The 20,770-nt window shown below is 38.0% G+C and overlaps 1 long non-coding RNA gene across 1 annotated transcript in view; it reads left to right on the top strand.

Annotated features, from left to right (window-relative positions):
• The first annotated feature begins 1,740 nt into the window (after positions 1 to 1,740).
• Positions 1,741 to 20,770, top strand: part of LOC309642758 — a 126,656-nt gene continuing 107,626 nt past the window's right edge. Inside the window, exons 1-2 of the long non-coding RNA XR_014253363.1 lie at positions 1,741 to 2,435; positions 18,875 to 18,983. This is a non-coding gene — a long non-coding RNA (uncharacterized lncRNA). The remainder of the gene's footprint in view (positions 2,436 to 18,874; positions 18,984 to 20,770) is intronic.

The raw sequence follows: 20,770 nt of genomic DNA, 5'->3' as shown, positions 1-20,770 counted from the left end.
TAAGTGTTATGTTTCTTGCTGGCACATTTACCGTATTGTTCAAAGTCAGGCGTTTAGTGGTTTTAGCATGATCCTATTTCCATGAACTCGCAAATACAAGATCTTCTCTCACACTGTCTTTTACTCCCTGCTGTTTTATATTGCCCTCCTAATTCTCAGTCCTGGTCTTTCTTTATGTTCTTCATCAACCTGGATAGGTTATGCTATTTTCTCCCTTATTCAAGACCAATAGAATAGAATAGAATACAACACCCAGAAATAAACCCTGATATATGGCCAAATGATTTTTGACAAGTTGCCAAGACTTTTCAAAGTAGAAAGGATAGTATTTTCAACACATGGTGCTGAGAAGTCTTGTGGTCAACATGCAAAAGAAGGAAGATGGACCCTTACCTAACATCATATGCAAAAATTAATGAAAACGTATCAAGAAACTAAATATAAGACCTAATAATATAAAAAGTCTTAGAAGAAGATACAGGACAAGAGCTTCATGATATTGGATTTGGCAGTGTTTTCCTCCATATGAAACGAAGGAACAACAAATGTACAGCTAACAAAAAAATAAACAATTTGCAGTACATAAGTTAAAAAAAAATGTGTATCAAAGAAATGTAAACAGAATAAAATGGCAACCCACAAGATGGGAGAAAATATTTCAGAGCCATCTATCTGACAAGAGATTTCTATTCAGAATATACAGAGAACTCCTACAACTGAACAAAAAGCAAACACCCTGATTCAAAAATGGATAAAAGACTTCAATAGATGGTTCTTCCAAAAGATGTACAAATGACTAAGCACTTGAATAGTTGCTCCATATCACTAAATGCATGTTTATATATTTGTGTGCCTGCATACACACACAAGCACACACACACATACACAAGCAGAAAACAACTATTGGTGAGGATGTGAGGGAGTTGGAACCATTGTGCTATGTCAGAGGGAATGCAGAATGATACAGCTGCTTTGCAAAAGAGTATGGCAATTTTTCAGATATTGAAAAATAGAATTACTACATGATCCAGGAATTTTACTATGAGGTATACCCAAAGGTATTGAAATCAGGGTCTTAAAGAAATATTTGTACTCCAGTGTTTAGAGCAGTAATAATCACAGTAGCTAAAATATGAAAGCAACCTAAGTGTTCATCCACTAGTTCCTGGATAAGCAAAGTGTGGTATACCCATATAATACAATATTATTCAGTGTTAAGAAGGCAAAGATCTAGGAATATGCTACAACATGGATGCATCTTGAGGAAATTTAGCTACCAAAAATGCCATTTTTGTGACTTTTAGTGAGTCATAACAATACAACTACTTATTTCAATTTTATGGGGGTACTTAGGGTAGTCAAAACCATAGAAATTGGGAGGGTAATGACGCTTTTCAGGTGGTTATGGAACAAAAAGGAAAGTTATATTTAAAGGATATAGAGTTACAGTTTTAAAACGTAGAAAAGAATTAGAAAGATAAATGGTGATGTTGATCGCCCAATAATATGAATGCATTTAATATCACTGAACGGTGCACTTTATAATAACTTACATGTTGTATTTTATGTTATTTGATTTTACCAACATACAAAATTGGGAAAGAATGTAATATCAGGAAAGGGAGTGGACCTGGGATAGAGCAGAGAGAAATCAGAAGGGTGAGACACTGCATATGTTGAAGAAGAAGAGCTGAGAGTCTTCATTGGCCAGAAGAGACTTTATAAAAGAGAAAAAAAAAATTACTCTGAGGGTGTATTAGATAGATATCTGTGGGTGTGCTGCTATCTCCCATGGGTTATCTTAAAGAGTCTTTAATAAAGTCCATAAGGCTTGCTGAGGCTTTTTTAAAAATTGGATTCCCTAGGAGATAATTAGTGGGTGGTACTTAAGTCTATGTCTAGGTTGACAGATTTTGCAGGGAAGATGAACCTGAGAACAGTGGAGGTCTTAAGAGTGTAAGTACATGGAAATTAGAAAAATAATAATAATAAAGGGAATTAGGAAAACTTTGGACTTTGAAGGTCATGTATTATTACTGAGTCAGACCTGAGGTTTCTAAGGAGTTATATACACAGTTGCTATTTGGATTACTTGTTGATAAAGATAAGTGGAAAAACTAGAGTCGTTCCCAAGTGTAGGTAAGATATAATGAGAGGATGGAGGTGGAAAGTAGGGAGACCCAGAGAAAAGTGGGAAGGTCATATTGGGCCAAGATGGTGGTAATATCCAACAGAACAGACGGTAGGACAGACTATGGATTCATCTTTTTTATTTCGCCTCCCCCCCCTCATCCTTAATAATTCTTTGGGAATATTTCACTGCTCTGTGATGCAGGTACAGAATTCGAGTGAGGAGGCTACACCTTCAGTGTCCAGCTGTCTGAGTCCTCAGTGTGCTTCAAATGATGGAGAACTATTGCTTCTTTATGAGAAGGGTTAGTACCTCGTAGCTAAGCTTAAGCTGGAGCTTATGCAATATTGATTCCATTTTATATATACTGTTGGCATGGAGGTTCCTCCTCCTCTTTTCTTGACCATTATGAAATGAATCTATATTTCTCAGTATTTGGGTATATCAGATAAATACGTTAAGTAAAGGAATCTTATATATTGCTCCCTGCATAGTTTGCTCTTTCTTGTTTCTCTTTTACCTTTACTAAATTAGCACAGGGAGAGACCTTGAAATGTTCTAATCAGGAGAGATTAGAACATCATATTTCTAGAGAGGTTGGTTGGACAGAGCAGGGGTCCCAGTGAGAATCCAAGCTTCTGCTGCTACTTGGAAGTGTACCTGTGTAGAATAGAGGGCTCCAGGAAATATCCTAGAATATTCCAATGTCCCTGTGGGAGATCATTAAGAGAGGCAGGATCTGGTACCAGATCAGTGTACTATGACATGTTTGTCAGTCATCTGATGTGAGATTCTCAGAGCCAATCCCATATGGTAGGGCTGAGTGCAGAGTGATGAAGAACCTGTGAAAGCCTTTGATTGCATGTTAAAGATGAAGCTCTGATTTCGGGGAGAATTTTCTTACCTGACTGAATGTCACCCTTCTGTGGGGATGAGATTCTGTGCTTTTCCTCTGTTGATGACCACTGACTGCAAATCATTAGAGGATCATGTCTAGAAAGCATTCTTTATTTAATTTCTTAAAGAAGAAAGCATAGAAAACATTTTTATCCACTTTCAAATTGAGGATCAAGGGGAATGACATCAGTGAAAATGTCAGAGTAGGGAGCTCTGGCTTGTGTCCATCCCCAGAAACACTGACATACGTGGTAAAACCTGTCAAAATGACCTTATCAACACATGTAAGTTTTCTTTTCTTTTCACGCTGTAGATTTATCTTTCATGGAAACTTTACTTACTACAGGATGTGGAGAATAAACAGGGAAGTAGAAACTGTATTTCCTGATGAGAGAATCACTAAGTCACATTAGCTGTTCTGAACTCTGCCTTACTCACCGTGACTCTAATTAAAACAAACAAACAAACAAAACACTTTTTTTTTGGTAAGTCAGTTCTGACATTTCCTCGTTAAAGACAAGGTAACAGATACAGACTTAGATCTACCAGAATTGAGCAAACTTTTGATTGTACCTGTGTTGAACATATGAGCATGACCTGCTACAAATCTTCATTATACTTATTGCCACAACGGACAAATTCCCTTTTTCCACTCCTGATATGTTGCATGTAAGGAATGCATAGGTCACTAACCCCAGCTGGTCACAGGTAAACTCTGCCACATGGATTACTGCATGTTTTCCTGCTGGAAGACCACACATTCTCGAGGATCATGCCTGCAGAGTATCTGGGCTCTTCTTTTCTTCTGGATAAAGGTTAGATCATCACCTAATTTTATGAGAAATATATAAATTGTATTTGCATATTCTTCCGGTTTTTATTTATCCATTCTCTTTCAAGTCCTAAGTGCAAATATTAAAGTGATTTCCAAGAGGGTGGTAAATAAGACAGCTCCAAAATTAGCAATAAATCATAATACAATTGTGAATGCCTTAATGTGTGATTAATATGTAGATACTTATGTAAATGCAGGTTTAGTAATGCTTTGTGGAGAGCTTCAGAATCTACGTATTAAAAATAAAAAGAAGAAGGAGTTCTTGAAACTCTCAGGGAATTATAGAGAAGTCTTTGTGTCTATAAATATCATTCTGAAATAATGCATATTCTCAGAAATAAACTAGGCATAACATTGTAGGAGAAAACTTCATGAAATGAAAGAGCATGTGAGATGGCCATACAAGAAAAAGAATATTCTCAGAGAATAATGAACAGTGTGGAGTTCAGCAGAAGGGTCATACACATTCAGAGATGAAAACTTTAGAGAGCCTAATTGTGAGTTCCTCATATTTCATCTTTGGAGACACGGTAGTCATTTGCAATATGATGTTATAAGATGACGTTAATAAAAAAAAAAATAAGATGACGTTAACATACTTAAATACTTTCGTGTAGAAATGACCACTTAGAACCAGAGTAAATGAAAGAGAACACAAAATTATGTTTATGTTGATTTTTAAAGACCTCAGGTGAGTGCTGATTATTTAAAAATGCATGATGTCTTTCACTGCAAAGTAAAGGAGCTGTTACAGTGGAGGATTACTGGACTGAATGTCAATATTATGACATAGTATGAGTGTGTTTCGTGTTTGGTAATTGCAATCATTGTTGCTTTTTTTGTGGTCATCCATTGACAGTGCTTGGTGTCAGTTGATTTATCTCTTGTAACAATAAAATACAGTCTGTGTGTGTGTGTGAAAAAAAACATACATGATGTCTTGACTAAAGTTGTATGGAATTTGAGATCTGGAAAAAAGCATTTCTTTTTTGTAATGCTAGGATGATAATTGGACATTTTTGCAAGAAAGAGATTTCAGGATGCAAATCTTGTGTCTCTAAGGTGGGAAGTCAGTTCATGGTGGAACATTCTATTAAAATTGTGTGAGTGGAGAAATATTTCTTTGGAAGGAAGAGGTCACGAATCCCTTTTTAAGAGTTAATGGTTTATAGCATACCGAATGAGCAAAATGGCTATTTCTGAACTTTAGAAAAAAGTAATATACTTTTTCTGCATTTATAACATGAGGCTGATGTAAAATATCAAAAATTCTTTATTTTGAAAAGCAATGTAATCAATTTGACATAATTCATATATATTGAACCTGTGGTACACACACACACAGTAAAACTTACATTCAGAAAATTGTTTGCACTTAAGAAATATTTTCAAGTGTAGTTGATTTACAATGTTGTGGGTTTTTTAAATACATGTTTATTGGAGTATACTTACTTTATAACACTGTATTAGTTTCTGCTTTACAACAAAGTGAATCAGCTATATGTATACATATATTCCCCATATCCCCCCCCCCCTTGAGCCTCCCTCCCACACTCCCTATCCCACCCCTCTGGGGGACATAAAGCACCGAGCTGATCTCCCTGTGCTATGCGGCAGCTTACCACTAGCTATTTTACATTTGGTAGTGTATATATGTCAGTGCTACTCTCTCACTATGTCCCTGTCTCCCCTTGCCCCCTGTGTCCTTAAGTCCGTTCTCTACATCTGTGTCTTTATTCCTGCCCTGTCACTAGGTTCGTCAGTACCATTTTTCTAGATTCCATATATATGTGTTAGCGTACGGTATTTGTTTTTCTCTTTCTGACTTACTTCACTCTGTATGACAGACTCTAGGTCCAACCACCTCACTGCAAATAACTCAATTTTGTTCCTTTTTATGGCTGAGTAATACTCCATTGTATAGATGTGCCACATCTTCTTTATATATTCATCTGTCGATGGACATTTAGGTTGCTTCTATGTCCTGGCTATTGTAAATAGTGCTACAGTGAACATTGGGGTACATGTATCTTTTTGAATTATGGTTTTCTCCGGGTATATGCCCAGTAGTGGGATTGCTGGGTCATATGGTAGTTCTATTTTTCAGCTTTTAAGGGATCTCCATACTGTTCTCCATAGTGGCTGTATCAGTTTACATTCCCACCAACAGTTCAGGAGGGTTCCCTTTTCTCCACACCCTCTGCAGCCTTTATACATTGTTGTATTAATTTCTGCTGTTCAGCAAAGTGATTCAGTTTTATATATATATCTATCTATATATCTATCTATATCTATATATCTATATTTATATATCAATATATATTCTTTTCCATTATGGTTTATCACAGGATATTGAATATAGTTTCCTGTGCTATACAGTAGGTCTTGGTGGGTTGTCTATCCTATGTAGAAAAGTTTGCTTCTGCTATTCCAAAACTCCCAATCTTTCCTTCACTCTCTCCTTGGCAACCACAACTCTCTTTTCTATATCTGTGTGTTTGTTTCTGTTTTGCTGACATGCTCATTTGTGTCCTGTTTTCGATTCCACATATAAGTGATATTATATGGTATTTGTCTTTCTCTCTCTGACTTACTTCACTTAGTATCATTATCTCTAGGTCCATCCATGTTGCTGCAAATGGCATTATTTCATTCTTTTTTATGTCTGAGTAATATCTTTTGTATACGTATACCACACCTTCTTTATACACTCATTTTTCAATGAACATTTAGGTTGTTTCCATGTCTTGGCTGTTATAAATAGTGCTGCTATGAACATAGGGTTTCATGTATCTTTTTGAATTATAGTTTTGTCTAGATATATGTCCACAAGTGGGATTGCTAGATCATATGGCAACCCTATAGTTTTTTTGAGGAACCTCCATACTGTTTTCCATAGTGGCTGCACCAACTTACATGGCCACCGACAGTGTAGAAGGGTTCCCTTTTCTCCATACCCACTCCAGCATTTGTTAATTGTAGATTTTTTTTAATGATGGCCATTCTGATCAGTGTGAAGTGATACCTCATTGTAATTTGGATTTGCATTTATCTAATAATTAGTGATGATGAGCATCTTTTCATGTGCCTATTGGCTCTCTGTATGTCTTCTTTGGAGAAATGTTTATTTAGGTCTTCTACCCATTTTTCCATTGAGTTATTTGTTATGTTGTTATTGAGTTGTATGAGCTGTTTGTATAGTTTGGAAATTAAGCCCTTGTCAGTCTCATCATTTGCTAATATTTTCTCCCAGTCCATAGGTTGTATTTTCATTTTGATTATGGTTTCCTTTGCTGTGCAAAAGCTTATAAGTTTGATTAGTTCCTGTTTCTTTTTTGCTTTTACAGTAAGTCCCCTACATATGAACAAGTTCTGTTCCAAGAGTGCGTTTGTAAGTTCAATTTGTTTGTAAGTCCAACAAAGTTCGCCTAGGTACCCAACTTACACAGTCGGCTATATGCTATTGTACCGTAATAGGTTTATAATACTTTTCACGCAAACAATACATAAAAAACAAGCACAAAAACAAAGAAAGCATTTTTAATCTTACAGTACAGTAACTTGAAAAGTACAGTAATACAGTACAACAGCTGGGATACTCGGGCTGGCATCGAGGGAACAGGCGAGCAGAGTTACTGATTGGAGGAGGGAGGGGAGGTGGGAGATGGTAGGGGTGAAGGATTATCCGCAGTAGGAGACAGAGAGCAAGCTGCAATTTCACTCATACCTGACGTTGATGGCAAAGGTTCTGGTTCCTTGCTGGATTTAATTCTATCTACCCTCTTGAAAGAATGATCCATTGATGTCTGGGTAGTAGCTCTTTTTTTCTCATCATAGATGACAAGGTAACACTGGATTGCAAACTGAATGGCTGCTGCCACCTTTGGGTCCCATTCTAGGTTCGGGTCCTGTGCCTCAAAAACTAACAGTGCTTCCTCAAATAACGAAGGTTCCCTTGCCATTTTCTGTGTCGTGAATCTCTTCAGTTCTTCAGTTACTTTTTCTTCCTCCTGTCCCTCTTCATCCGTTCTCTGGGCCTCCAATTCCATCAGTAAGCTCCTCATGTTGCACAGCAAGGAGGTCAGCGAAATCGTCCTCTTGCAGACCTAGCTCCAGCTTCTCGCTGAGGGTCACTACGTTGCTGAAGACCTCTTCGGACTTCTGATCTACCTTCTCAAATCCACAAAAATCATGAACAAACTGTGGGCAAAGGTTCTTCCAAACCCCATTCATCGTGACCGCCATCCCCTCACACCATGCAAAGTCAATGTTTTTTATGGTCTTGTAGATGTTATGGTCCTCCCAAAGTTGTCCCTAGGTTGTTCCTGATTTGTCACTTACCTTTACTGCCTGACAAAAAGTGTGACATAAATAATATTTCTTGAAAGTCGCTATAACGCCCTGGTCCATAGGTTGGATGAGCAACGTAGTATTTGGTGACAGATGCAGTACTTTGACGTTGGGATGAAAGTCATCCATGAATGGGGGGTGGCCCAGAGCACAGTCGAGCAGCAAAAGAATGTTTTGCTGGAACGTCCTTCTCCAAGCAATATTTCTCTACATCTGGGATAAAGTGGTGGCAAAACCAGTCCTGGAACGTGGCCTGTGTAATCCGGGATTTGGGGTTACGCTTCCACACAACAGGAAGAGAGCCCTTGGCTATGTTTTTAAGGGTTCTTGGGTTGTGTGAATGATAAACTAAGAGAGGTTTCAGCTTCAATTCACCGGAAGCATTGCCACCAAACAACAGTTAGCCTATCCTTTGCTGCTTTACAGCCCGGCATCAACTTTTCCTCCTTACTGACGTAACTTCGGTCTGGCATCCTCTTCCAGTTCAGTTGTGTCTCATCCACATTAAAAACCTGGTTGGGTAAATACACACCATCATCAATAATTTCTCAAAGTGTTTCTGGAAGTTCCTGGACAGCTACCCTATCTGCACTTGCTGTCTCTCCACTTACTTTTACATTGTGAAGGCTGGCTCTAGCCTTGGACCGATGAAAGCAGCCATGGCTGGCATTAAAAGATGTGCCCTCTGATTCTTTGCCGTGTTTCTTCTTCAAGTCTTCATAAAGGCTTTTAGCTTTCTCTTGAATCAGCGTTAAGTTGAGCAGGACTCAGCGCTGATGTTGATCCTGCATCCGCACACTGAGAAGTTTCTCCATCTCCTCCATCACTTTTCCATGCTTCTTGGATATTGTGTCAACATCGTCGGCACAGCAGACTTCACATGTTCCATGATCTTGTCCTTGTTCTTTAGATTCGTGCCAATGATTGAATGATTCATATTATAAGAATGAGCGATGTCTAACATCTTTTTGCCTCGCTCCACTCTCTCAATTACTTTCACTTTTGTTTCCGTCATTATCGCTTGGCGCTTCTTAACAGTACCAGCTACATCACGTCTGCTTTTACGCTTGCTTCCAGACATCTTGGGTTTGAAATAAAGGTACTGTACTACTGTACTCTATACAGTACTGTAAAGTACACAAAAGCACAACCACATATAGAGGAAGCACGCACGTGACAATGTATGTCAGACACGTGAACTAACTTACATGATTGGACACGCGAATGGACGTTTGCATCTTTGAAAGTTTGCAACTTGAAGGTTCGTATGTAGGTGACTTACTGTATTTGTACTGCCTAGGGAGAACTACCTAGGAAAATTTTGGTATGACTTATGTCAGAGAATGTTTTGCTTATGTTCTCTTCTAGGAGTTATAAGGTGTCCTATCTTATATTTAAGCATATAAGCCGTTTTGAGTTTATTTTTGTGAATGGTGTGAGGGTATGTTCTGACTTCACTGATTTGCATACGGCTCTCCAACTTTCAAAACACCACTTGCTGAAGACACTGTCTTTTCCCCATTGTATATTCTTGCCTCCTTTGTCAAAGGTTAATTGACCATAGGTGTGTGGGTTTATTTCTTAGCTCTCTATTCTAATCCATTGATCCATGTATCTCTTTCTGTGCCAATACAATGCGGCTTTGATTACTGTAACTTTGTAGTATTTTCTGAAGTTTAGGAGGGTTATGCCTCCTGCTTTGTTCTTTTTCCTGGGGATTGTGTTCACATTTCTGACTTTTTTATGGTTCCAGATACATTTTAGGATTATTTGTTCTAGTTCTGGGGAAAATGTCATGGGTAATTTGATAGGGATCACATTAAATCTGTAGATTGCTTTGGGTAGTATAGCCATTTTAACAGTATTAATTCCTCCCATCCAAGAGCGTGGGATGTCTTTCCATTTCTTTGAATCATCTTCAGCTTCCTTTACTAATGTTTTGTAGTTCTCAGTATATAAGTATTTCACCTCCTTGGTGAGGTTTAATCCTAAGCATTTTATTTTTTTGATGCCATTTAAAAAAGGATTGCTTGTTTACATTTCCTTTCTGATATTTCATTGTTAGTGTAAAGAAATGCAACCAGGGACTTCCCTGTTGGCTCGGTGGTTGAGAATCCGCCTGCCAATACAGGGGACACGGGTTTGAGCCCTGATGCAGGAAGATCTCACATGCCGTGGAGCAACTAAACCTGTGTGCCACAACTACTTAGCCTGCACTCTAGAGCCAGTGAGCCACAAATACTGAGCCCATGTGCCACAACTACTTAAGACTGCATGCCTAGAGCCCATGCTCCACAACAAGAGAAGCCACTGCAATGAGAAGCCTGCGCACCACAAGAAAGTCTAGTCCCCACTGGCCACAACTAGAGAAAGCCCGTGCACAGCAATGAAGACCCAATGCAGCCAAAATAAATTTAAAAAAAAAAGAAAGAAAAACCAGGAAATGAAACCAATTTATATATGTTAATCTTGTATCCTGCTACTTTGCTGAATTTGTTTATCAGTTCTAGTAGTGTTTGTGTGGAATTTTTAGGGTTTCCTTTATATATATTATCATGTCATCTGCATATAATGGCAACTTTACCTCTTCCCTTCCAATTTGGTTAGATTTTATTTCTTTTTCTTGTCTGATTGTTGTGGCTAGGACTTCCAATACTATGTTGAAGAGAAGACGTGAGAGTGGGCATCCTTGTCTTGTTCCAGATTTTAGCGGGAAGGCTTTCAGCTTATGAACGTTTAGTATTATATTGGCTGTGGGTTTGTCATAAATAGGTTTTATTATGTTGAGATATGTTTCCTCTGTACCCACGTTGGTAAGTGTTTTTACCATGAATGGATGTTGAAGCTTTTCAAATGCTTTTTCGCCATCTATTTTGATGATCGTTTGTTTCTTGTTTTTCCTTTGTCGATGGGGTGTATCATGTTGATTGATTTGCATATGTTGAAACAGCTTTGTGAAACTGGGTGAATCAAATTTGGTCATGGTGTATGATCCTCTTATGTGTTGTCGGATTCGGTTTTCTAATATTCAGTTGAGAATTTTTGCATCTATATTTATCAACGATATTGCCCTGCAGTTTTCTTTTTCGGTAGTGTCTTTCTCTGTGTTTTTTTTTTAAAGTCTTTATTGAATTTGTTCCAGTACTGCTTCTGTTTTATGTTTCGGTTTCTTGTTTGTGAGGCATGTGGGATCTTAGCTCCAAAACCAGGGATCGAACCCGCACCCCCTGCACTGGAAGGCGAAATCTTAACTGCTGGACCACGAGAAAAGTCCCCATCTGTTTTATTTGGTTTTTTTTTTTAGTAAATTTCTTTCTTTATTTATTTTTGGATGCATTGGACATTCGTTGCTGTGCTCGGGCTCTCTCTAGTTGCGGTGAGCGGGGGCTACTCTTCGTTGTGGTGTGCAGGCTGTTCATTGTGGTGGCTTCTTTTGTTGCAGATCATGGGCTCTAGGTGCCTGGGCTTCAGCAGTTGTGGCTATCAGGCTCAGTAGTTTTGGCTCGTGGGCTGTAGAGCGCAGGCTCAGTAGTTGTGGCACACAGGCTTAGTTGCTCCATGGCATGTGGGATCTTTCCAGACCAGGTCTCGAACCTATGTCCCCTGCAGTGGCAGACAGATTCTTAACCACTGTGCCACCAGGGAAGTCCCCCCTTCCCATCTGTTTTTGATATCAGCATGATAGTGGATCCATAGAATGTCTTTGGAAGTATTCCTTACTCTTCAATCTTTTCGAAGAGTTTGAGAAGAATCAGTGTAAGTTCTGCTTTTTATATTTGGTAGAATTTGCCTGTGAAACCATCTGACCCTGGACTTCTGTTGCTAGGGAGTTTTTTTAAATTACAGATTCTATTTTTTTTAAAAATTCTATTTATTTATTTATTTATTTTGGCTGTGTTGGGTCTTCGTTTCTGTGCGAGGGCTTTCTCTAGTTGCAGCGAGCAGGGGCCACTCTTCATCACGGTGCGTGGGCCTCTCACTATCGTGACCTCTCTTGTTGTGGAGCACGGGCTCCAGACGCTCAGGCTCCGTAGTTGTGGCTCACGGGCCCAGTAGCTCCGCGGCATGTGTGATCTTCCTAGACCAGGGCTCGAACCCGTGTCCCCTGCATTGGCAGGCAGATTCTCAACCACCGCGCCACCAGGGAAGCCCTCTATTTTGCTTTTAGTGATCAGTATGTTCAAGTTATCTATTTCTTCTTGATTCAGTTTTGTTCGGCTGTAAAAAAACAAAATATATTTTTAAGTTATGTTAGCAGCTAAATACTTACCATGTATTAGACCACAAAAGAGAGAAGAAAAAATATTAAAATATTTTTTCAAATACAACAAGTATTGAAATGTTTTAAAGAAATTGGTATAATAATACTAATTACAATAATGACAAATTGTTCTGAACTTAAAGACTACTTATATCTAAGATGCATATTATATGCTTATTGTTTTATTGTTTTTAAATACATGGAATGTTTTCTCCTTTCTAATGTAATTCTTTTATTTTACCTGTATATTGTGAAAAAAATTTAGTTCCACATAATATAAAAAATTACACTTTAATAGGAGATATTAATCCATTTACATTTACTATAGTACTGAAAATACTTAGGTTTAGCGTTCCATGTCATGGAGTGCTCTTTTTTATTTATTCATTTTTAAAAAAGATTTAATTTGGAGGGGGGGCCATAAATTATTCATTTATTTATTTATTTAATTTTAACATCTTTATTGGACTATAATTGCTTTACAATGGTGTGTTAGTCTCTGCTTTAGAACAAAGGGAATCAGCTATACATATCCATATATCCCCATATCTCCTCCCTGTTGCGTCTCCCTCCCGCCCTCCCTATCCCACCCCTCTAAGTGGTCATAAAGCACTGAGCTGATCTCCCTCTTCTATGCAGCTCTTTCCTACTAGCTAGCTATATTACATTTGGTAGTATATATAAGTCCATGCCACTCTCTCACTTCGTCCCAGCTTACCCTTCCCCCTCCCCATGTCCTCAAGTCCATTCTCTATGTCTGCGTCTTTATTCCTGTCCTGTCCCTAGGTTCTTCCCAACCGTTTCTTTTCCTTTTCTTTTTAGAGTCCACATATATGTGTTAGCATACAGTATTTGTTTTTCTCTTTCTGACTTACTTCACTCTGTATGACACACTCTAGGTCCATCCATCTCACTACAAATAACTCAATTTCATTTCTTTTTATGGCTGAGTAATATTCCATTTTATATTGAAGATGTGCAACATCTTTTTCACCCATTCATCAGTTGATGGACACTTAGGTTGCTTCCATGTCCTGGCTATTGCAAATAGAGCTGCAATGAACATTGTGGAACATGACTCTTTTTGAATTATGGTTTTCTCCAGGTATATGCCCAGTAGTGGGATTGCTGTGTCATATGGTAGTTCTATTTTTAGTTTTTTAAGGAACCTTGATACCGTTCTCGATAGTGGCTGTATCAATTTACACTCCCACCAACGGTGCAAGAGGGTTCCCTTTTTTCCACACCTCTGCAGCATTTATTGTTTGTAGATTTTTTTGATGATGGCCATTCTTACCTGTGTGTGGTGATACCTCATTGTAATTTCGACTTGCATTTCTCTAATGATCAGTGATGTTGAGCATTCTTTCATGTGTTTGTTGGCAATCTGTATATCTTCTTTGGAGAAATGTCTATTTAGGTCTTCTGCCCATTTATGGATTGGGTTGTTTGTGTTTTTTTTTTTTTGATATTGAGCTGCATGGGCTGCTTGTAAAGTTTGGAGATTAATCCTTTGTCAGCTGCTTCGTTGGCAAATATTTTCTCCCATTCTGAGGGTGGCCTTTTCGTCTTGTTTACGTTTTCCTTTGCTGTGCAAAAGCTTTTAAGTCTCCTTAGGTCTCATTTGTTTATGTTTCTTTTTAATTTCCATTTTCTAGGAGGTGGGTCAAAAAGGATCTTGCTGTGATTGATGTCATAGAGTGTTCTGCCTATGTTTTCCTCTAAGAGTTTGATAGTGTCTGGCCTTACATTTAGGTCTTTAATCCATTTTGAGTTTATTTTTGTGTATGGTGTTAGGGAGTCTTCTAATATCATTCTTTTACTAGTAGCTGTCCAGTTTTCCCAGCACCACTTATTGAAGAGGCTGTGATTTCTCCATTGTATATTCTTGCCTCCTTTATCAAAATTAAGGTGACCATATGTGTATGGGTTTATGTCTGGGCTTTCTCTTCTGTTCCATTGCTCTATATTTCTGTTTTTGTGCCAGTACCATACTGTCTTGACTACTGTAGCTTTGTAGTATTGTCTGAAGTCAGGGAGCCTGATTCCTCCAGCTCTGTTTTTCTTCTCAAGATTGCTTTGGCTGTTCGGGGTCTTTTGTGTTTCCATACAAATTGTGAAATTTTTTTGTTCTAGTTCTCTGAAAAATTGCATTGGTAGTTTGATAGGGATTGCATTGAAACTGTAGATTGCTTTGGGTAGTAGAGTCATTTTCACAATGTTGATTCTTCCAATCCAAGAACATGGTATATCTCTGTATCTGTTTGTGTCGTCTTTGATTTCTTTCATCAGTGTCTTATAGTTTGTTGAGTAAACGTCTTTTGCCTCCTTAGGTAGGTTTATTCCTAGGTATTTTATTCTTTGTGTTGCAGTGGTAAATGGGAGTGTTTCCCTAATTTCTCTTTCAGAATTTTCATCTTTAGTGTATAGGAATGAAAGAGATATCTGTACATTAATTTTGTATCCTGCAACCTTACCAGTTCATTGATTAACTCTAGTAGGTTTCTGGTAGCATCTTTAGGATTCTCTGTGTATAGTATCATGTCATCTGCAAACAGTGAGAGCTTAACTTCCTCTTTTCCGATTTGGATTCCTTTTATTTCTTTTTCTTCTCTGATTGCTGCAGCTAAAAATTCCAAAAGTGTGTGGAATAATAGTGGTGAGAGTGGGCAACCTTGTCTTGTTCCTGATCTTGGTGGAAATGGTTTCACTTTTTCACCATTGAGAATGATGCTGGCTGTGGGTTTGTCATATATGGCCTTTATTATGTTGAGGAAAGTTCCCTCTATGCCTACTTTCTGGAGGGTTTTTATGATAAATGGGTGTTTAATATTGTCGAAAGCATTTTCTGCATCTATTGAGATGACCATATTGTTTTTATCCTTCAGTTTTTTAATATGGTGTATCACATTGATTTGCATGTATTGAAGAATCCTTGCATCCCTGGGATAAACCCCACTTGATCATGGTGTATGATCCTTTTAAGGCGCTGTTGGATTCTGTTTGCTAGTATTGTGCAGTGGATTTTTGCAGCTATGTTCATCAGTGATATTGACCTGTAGTTTTCTTTCTTTGTGACATCTTTGTCTGGTTTTGGTGTCATGGAGATGGTGGTCTCATAGAATAAGTTTGGGAGAGTTCCTCCCTCTGCTATATTTTGGAAGAGTTTGAGAAGGATAGGTGTTAACTCTTCTCTAAATGTTTGATAGAATTTGCCTGTGAAGCCATCTGGTCCTGGGCTTTTGCTTGTTGGAAGATTTTTAATCACAGTCTCAAGTTCAGTGCTTGGGATTGGTTTGTTTGTAGTTTCTATTTCTTCCTGGTTCAGTCTTGGAAGGTTGTGCTTTTCTAAGTATTTGTCCATTTCTTCCAGGTTGTCCATTTTATTGGCATATAGTTGCTTGCAGTAATCTCTCATGATCCTTTGTATGTCTGCAGTGTCAGTTGTTACTTCTCCTTTTTCATTTGTAATTCTATTGATTTGAGTCGTCTCCCTTTTTTTCTTGATGAGTCTGGCTAATGGTTTATCAATTTTGTTTATCCTCTCAAGGAACCAGCTTTTACTTTTTTTGATCTTTGCTGTTGTTTCCTTCATTTCTTTTTCATTTATGTCTGGTCTGATCTTTATGATGTCTTTCCTCTGCTGACTTTGTTTTTTTTTTTTTTCTTTCTTTCTGTAATTGCTTTAGGTGTAAGGTTAACTTGTTTATTTGAGATATTTCTTGTTTCTTGAGGTAGGATTGTATTGCTATAAACTTCTCTCTTAGAACTGCTCTTGCTGCATCCAATAGGTTTTGGGTCTTCATGTTTTCATTGTCATTTGTTTCTAGGTATTTTTTAATTTCCTCTTTGATTTCTTCAGTGGTGTCTTGGTTATTAAGTAGTGTATTGTTGAGCGTCCATGTGTTTTTATGTTTTACAGATTTTTTTCCTGTAATTGATATCTAGTCTGATAGCATTGTGGTCGGAAAAGATACTTGATACGATTTCAGTTTTCTTATATTTACCAAGGCTTGATTTGTGACCCAAGATATGATCTATATCCTGGAGAATGTTCCAGGAGCACTTGAGAAAAAGTGTATTCTGTTGTTTTTGGATGGAATGTCCTATAAATATCAATTAAGTCCATCTTGTTTAATGTATCATTTAAAGCTTGTGTTTCCTTATTTATTTTCATTGTGGATGATCTGTTCATTGGTGAAAGAGGGGTGCTAAAGTCCCCTACTATGATTGTGTTTCTGTCGATTTCCCCTTTTATGGCTGTTAGCATTTGTCTTATGTTTTGAGGTGCTCCTATGTTGGGTGCATAAAATTATACAATTGTTATATCTTCTTCTTGGATTGATCCCTTGATCATTATGTAGTGTCCTTCTTTGTCTCCTGTAATAGTCTTTATTTTAAAGTCTTTTTTGTCTGATATGAGAATTGCTACTCTAGCTTTCTTTTGATTTCCATTTGCATGGAATATCTTATTCCATCCCCTCACTTTCCATCTGTATGTGTCCCTATGTCTGAAGTGGGTCTCTTGTAGACCACATACATACCGGTCGTGTTTTCGGATCCATTCAGCCAGTCTATGTCTTTTGGTTGGAGCATTTAATCCATTTACATTTAAGGTAATTATTGATATGTATGTTCTTATTACCATTTTCTTAATTGTTTTGGGTTTCTTATTGTAGGTCTTTTCCTTCTCTTGTGTTTCCTGCCTAGAGAAGTTCCTTTAGCATTTGTTGTAAAGCGGGTTTGGTGGTGCTGAATTCTCTTAGTTTTGCTTGTCTGTAAAGGTTTTAATTTCTCTGTCGAATCTGAACGAGATCCTTGGTGGGTCGAGTAATCTTGGTTGTAGCTTTTCCCCTTTCATTACTTTAAATATGTCCTGCCAGTCCCTTCTGGCTTGCAGAGTTTCTGCTGAAAGTTCAGCTGTTAACCTTACGAGGATTCCCTTGTATGTTATTTGTTGTTTTTCCCTTGCTGCTTTTAATATATTTTCTTTGTATTTAATTTTTGATAGTTTGATTAATATATGTTTTGGCATGTTTCTCCTTGGGTTTATCTTGTATGGGACTCCCTGCGCTTCCTGGACTTGATTAACGATTTCCTTTCCCATATTAGGGAAGTTTTCAACTATAATCTCTTTAAATATTTTCTCAGCGTCTTTCTTTTTCTCTTCTACTTCTGGGAACCCTATATTCGAATGTTGGTGTGTTTAATGTTTTCCCAGAGATGTCTCAGATTGTCCTCAATTCTTTTCATTCTTTTTTTCTTTATTTTGCTTTGCAGTAGTTATTTCCACTATTTTATCTTCCAGGTCATTTATCCATTCTTCTGCCTCAGTTATTCTGCTATTGTTTCCTTCTAGAGAATTTTTAATTCCATTTATTGTGTTGTTCATCATTGTTTGTTTGCTCTTTAGTTCTTCTAGGTCCTTGTTAAACGTTTCTTGTCTATTCTCCATTCCTGTACCAAGATTTGGGGTCATCTTTACTATCATTACTCTGAATTCATTTTCAGGTAGACTGCCTATTTCCTCCACATTTGTTTGGTCTGGTGGGTTTTTACCTTGCTCCTTCATCTGCTGTGTGTTTCTTTGTCTTCTCATTTGGCTTTGGGGACTGTGTTTGGGGTCTCCTTTTAAGAGGCTGCAGATTCGTAGTTCCCGTTGTATTTGGTGTCTGCCCCCAGTGGCTAAGGTTGGTTCAGTGGGTTGTGTAGGCTTTCTGATGGAGGGGACTGGTGCCTGTGTTCTGGTGGGTGTGTCTGGATCTTGTCTTTCTGGTGGACAGATCCGCATCTGGTGGTGTGTTTTGGGGTGTCTGTGACCTTATTGTGATTTTCGGCAGCCTCTCTGCTAATGGGTGGGCCTGCATTCCTGTCTTGCGAGTTGTTTGGCATGGGATGTCCAGCACTGGATCTTGCTGGTCTCTGAGTGGAGCTGGGTCTTAGCGTTGAGACGGATATCTCTGGGAGAGCTTTCGCCATTTGATATTACAAGGTGCCAGAGGTCTCTGGTAGACCAATGTCCTGAACTCGGCTCTCCCACCTCAGAGGCACAGGCTTGACACCCGGCTGGAGCACCAAGACCCTGTCAGCCACACAGCTGGGGGTGAGAGCAAGAGGTAGCTTTGGTACATCTCAAAGACCACCAATGGGGTTCACTGACCATTTTCTCTCCAGAAGTGAAGAAAACAAAATTCAGACTTTGGCTAGTCAGCCACTTTGGTAGCCAGCCTCCAAGATGGACCTAATTATCCCCTAATTATCTCCCAGTCTCCATGTACCAGTGTGGCTCCTCGCACTTGAAAAGGGTTGACTGTTTAACTAATAAGAAATTGCAGAAATGACAAAGTGCAGCTTCCAAAGTTATAAAAGACATTGCAGCTTCTGCTTTGGTTTCTGCTAGATCACTCATCCTGGGGTAAGCCAGCTGCCATGTCATGAGGACACTCAAGCAGCCCTAAGGAGAGATCCATGTGGCAAGGAACTGAGGCCTCTTACCTACAGCCACGTGAGTGAGTCATCTCAGAAGTCAAAAGATTTAATTGTTTAAATTTTTGGTTGTGTTGGGTCTTCGTTGCTGCACAGGGTTTCTCCAGTTGTTACTAGAGAAGCAGGGGTCACTCATCGTTGTGGTGCACGGGCTTCTCCTTGCGGTGGTTTCTCTTGTCGTGGAGTATGGGCTCTAGGTGCATGGGCTTCAGTAGTTGTGTCATGCAGGCTCAATAGTTGTTGCTTGCAGGCTCTAGAGCACAGGCTCAGTACTTGTGGCACACGGGCTTAGTTGCTCTGCGGCATGTGGGATCTTCCCAGACCAGGGATGGAACCCCTGTTCCCTGCATTGGCAGGCACATTCTTACCCACTGTGCCACCAGGGAAGTCCAGTGTGCTCTTTTTTAAACCTAGTCTGTTTTCATTATTTTGTATCTTAACGATTCTGTATTAAAGAAAAAAAAATAATACTCCTTTCTACCCCTCCTCTTTGAGGATTATATATGAAGAAGTATGTCTTATTTATTAACCTCAAATTTTCACCTTACTTTTAAGAAGTAATCACAATGTCAAGTATTTAATACTTTTCACTTCCACCTTGAAAAGCATGGATATTAAAGTGCTAATACAATTACCTTCCCTGGTCTATCTTTTTTAGTTTTTGTTATGTATAAAAAACAACGAAAAACATGCATGGTTTGTAAGGAAATGACAAATTTCAGAAAATTCAGCATCTGAATACACTCTAAACATAGCTTCTAGATAAAGACACAGAAAATTGCCGGATACTCAGAGGCCCCCTGTTGCCATTCTAGTGACTCCCCTTAAGGTTTAATATTGTTCTGGTATCTAACAAAAAGATAACTTTACCTGTATTTTGTATTTTATATAAATGTTATGGCACAGTAAAATCACTTTTGGATTGGGCTTTTTTATTTTATGTTGTTTGTGAATATGCCTATATGGTTGCCTGTTGTTGTGATCATGCATTGCCACTGTTGCATAGGATTCCATAATGTAAATATTTAACTATTAATTAATTTATTCCAATGTGTATTACAATATGAGTGATTTTCAGTTTGTGTCTATTGAGAACAACACTGGTATATAAATTCTAGAACTTGAGCTTTGGTGGTGTGTGTATAAATTATTGTTCAGTATACACGTAGTAGTAAAATTTTCGAGTCATAGCTTTCTTGTGTTTATCTTTTTAGATATTTCTAAATATTTTCAAAACATTTGTATGATTTTTCATCTTCAGCAGCAGTGAATGAGATTCAAGGATTATACACATTCTTGTCAAACTTGATAATACCTGTCATTTTCATTTGAACTTTCTGGTTGGTGAGTGATAATTCCAGGTATCACGCTTTTGCATTTAATTGACTACTAAGAAGCCAAGCATCTTTTGATATGTTTACTTAACATTCTGTACTCTCTTTTTTGAAATATCTTTTGGTATATTTCCCCCATTTTGCTATTCCATTATCTTCTTATTGAAGACTTCCTTTTTTTTCTTAACATCTGAAGACTTCTTATTTAGGAGTTTTTAATACATGCTTGAGATGAGTTCTTCTCTCTTTCTGTCTCTCCTTCTCTTTCTTTAGATGAGTGTCAGTTTTTAATGTTAATAACATCTAATTTGTTATTTTCCTCTTTATTTATTTAGTCTTACTTCTATTTATTTATGTAGTCTTCTTACCTGTAGCAGAACACATTATTTATTCTAAACCACAAATATGTTTTCATTTCTTCAATAAATGTAATTATTAAGCTTTAAATTTAAGTTAACTTTCTAAACTAAATATGT

This window comes from Balaenoptera physalus (genome assembly GCF_965194825.1).
Source record: "Balaenoptera physalus genome assembly, chromosome: 14".
Taxonomy (NCBI): Eukaryota; Metazoa; Chordata; class Mammalia; order Artiodactyla; family Balaenopteridae; genus Balaenoptera; species Balaenoptera physalus.
This window is presented reverse-complemented; position numbering and strand designations above follow the sequence as displayed.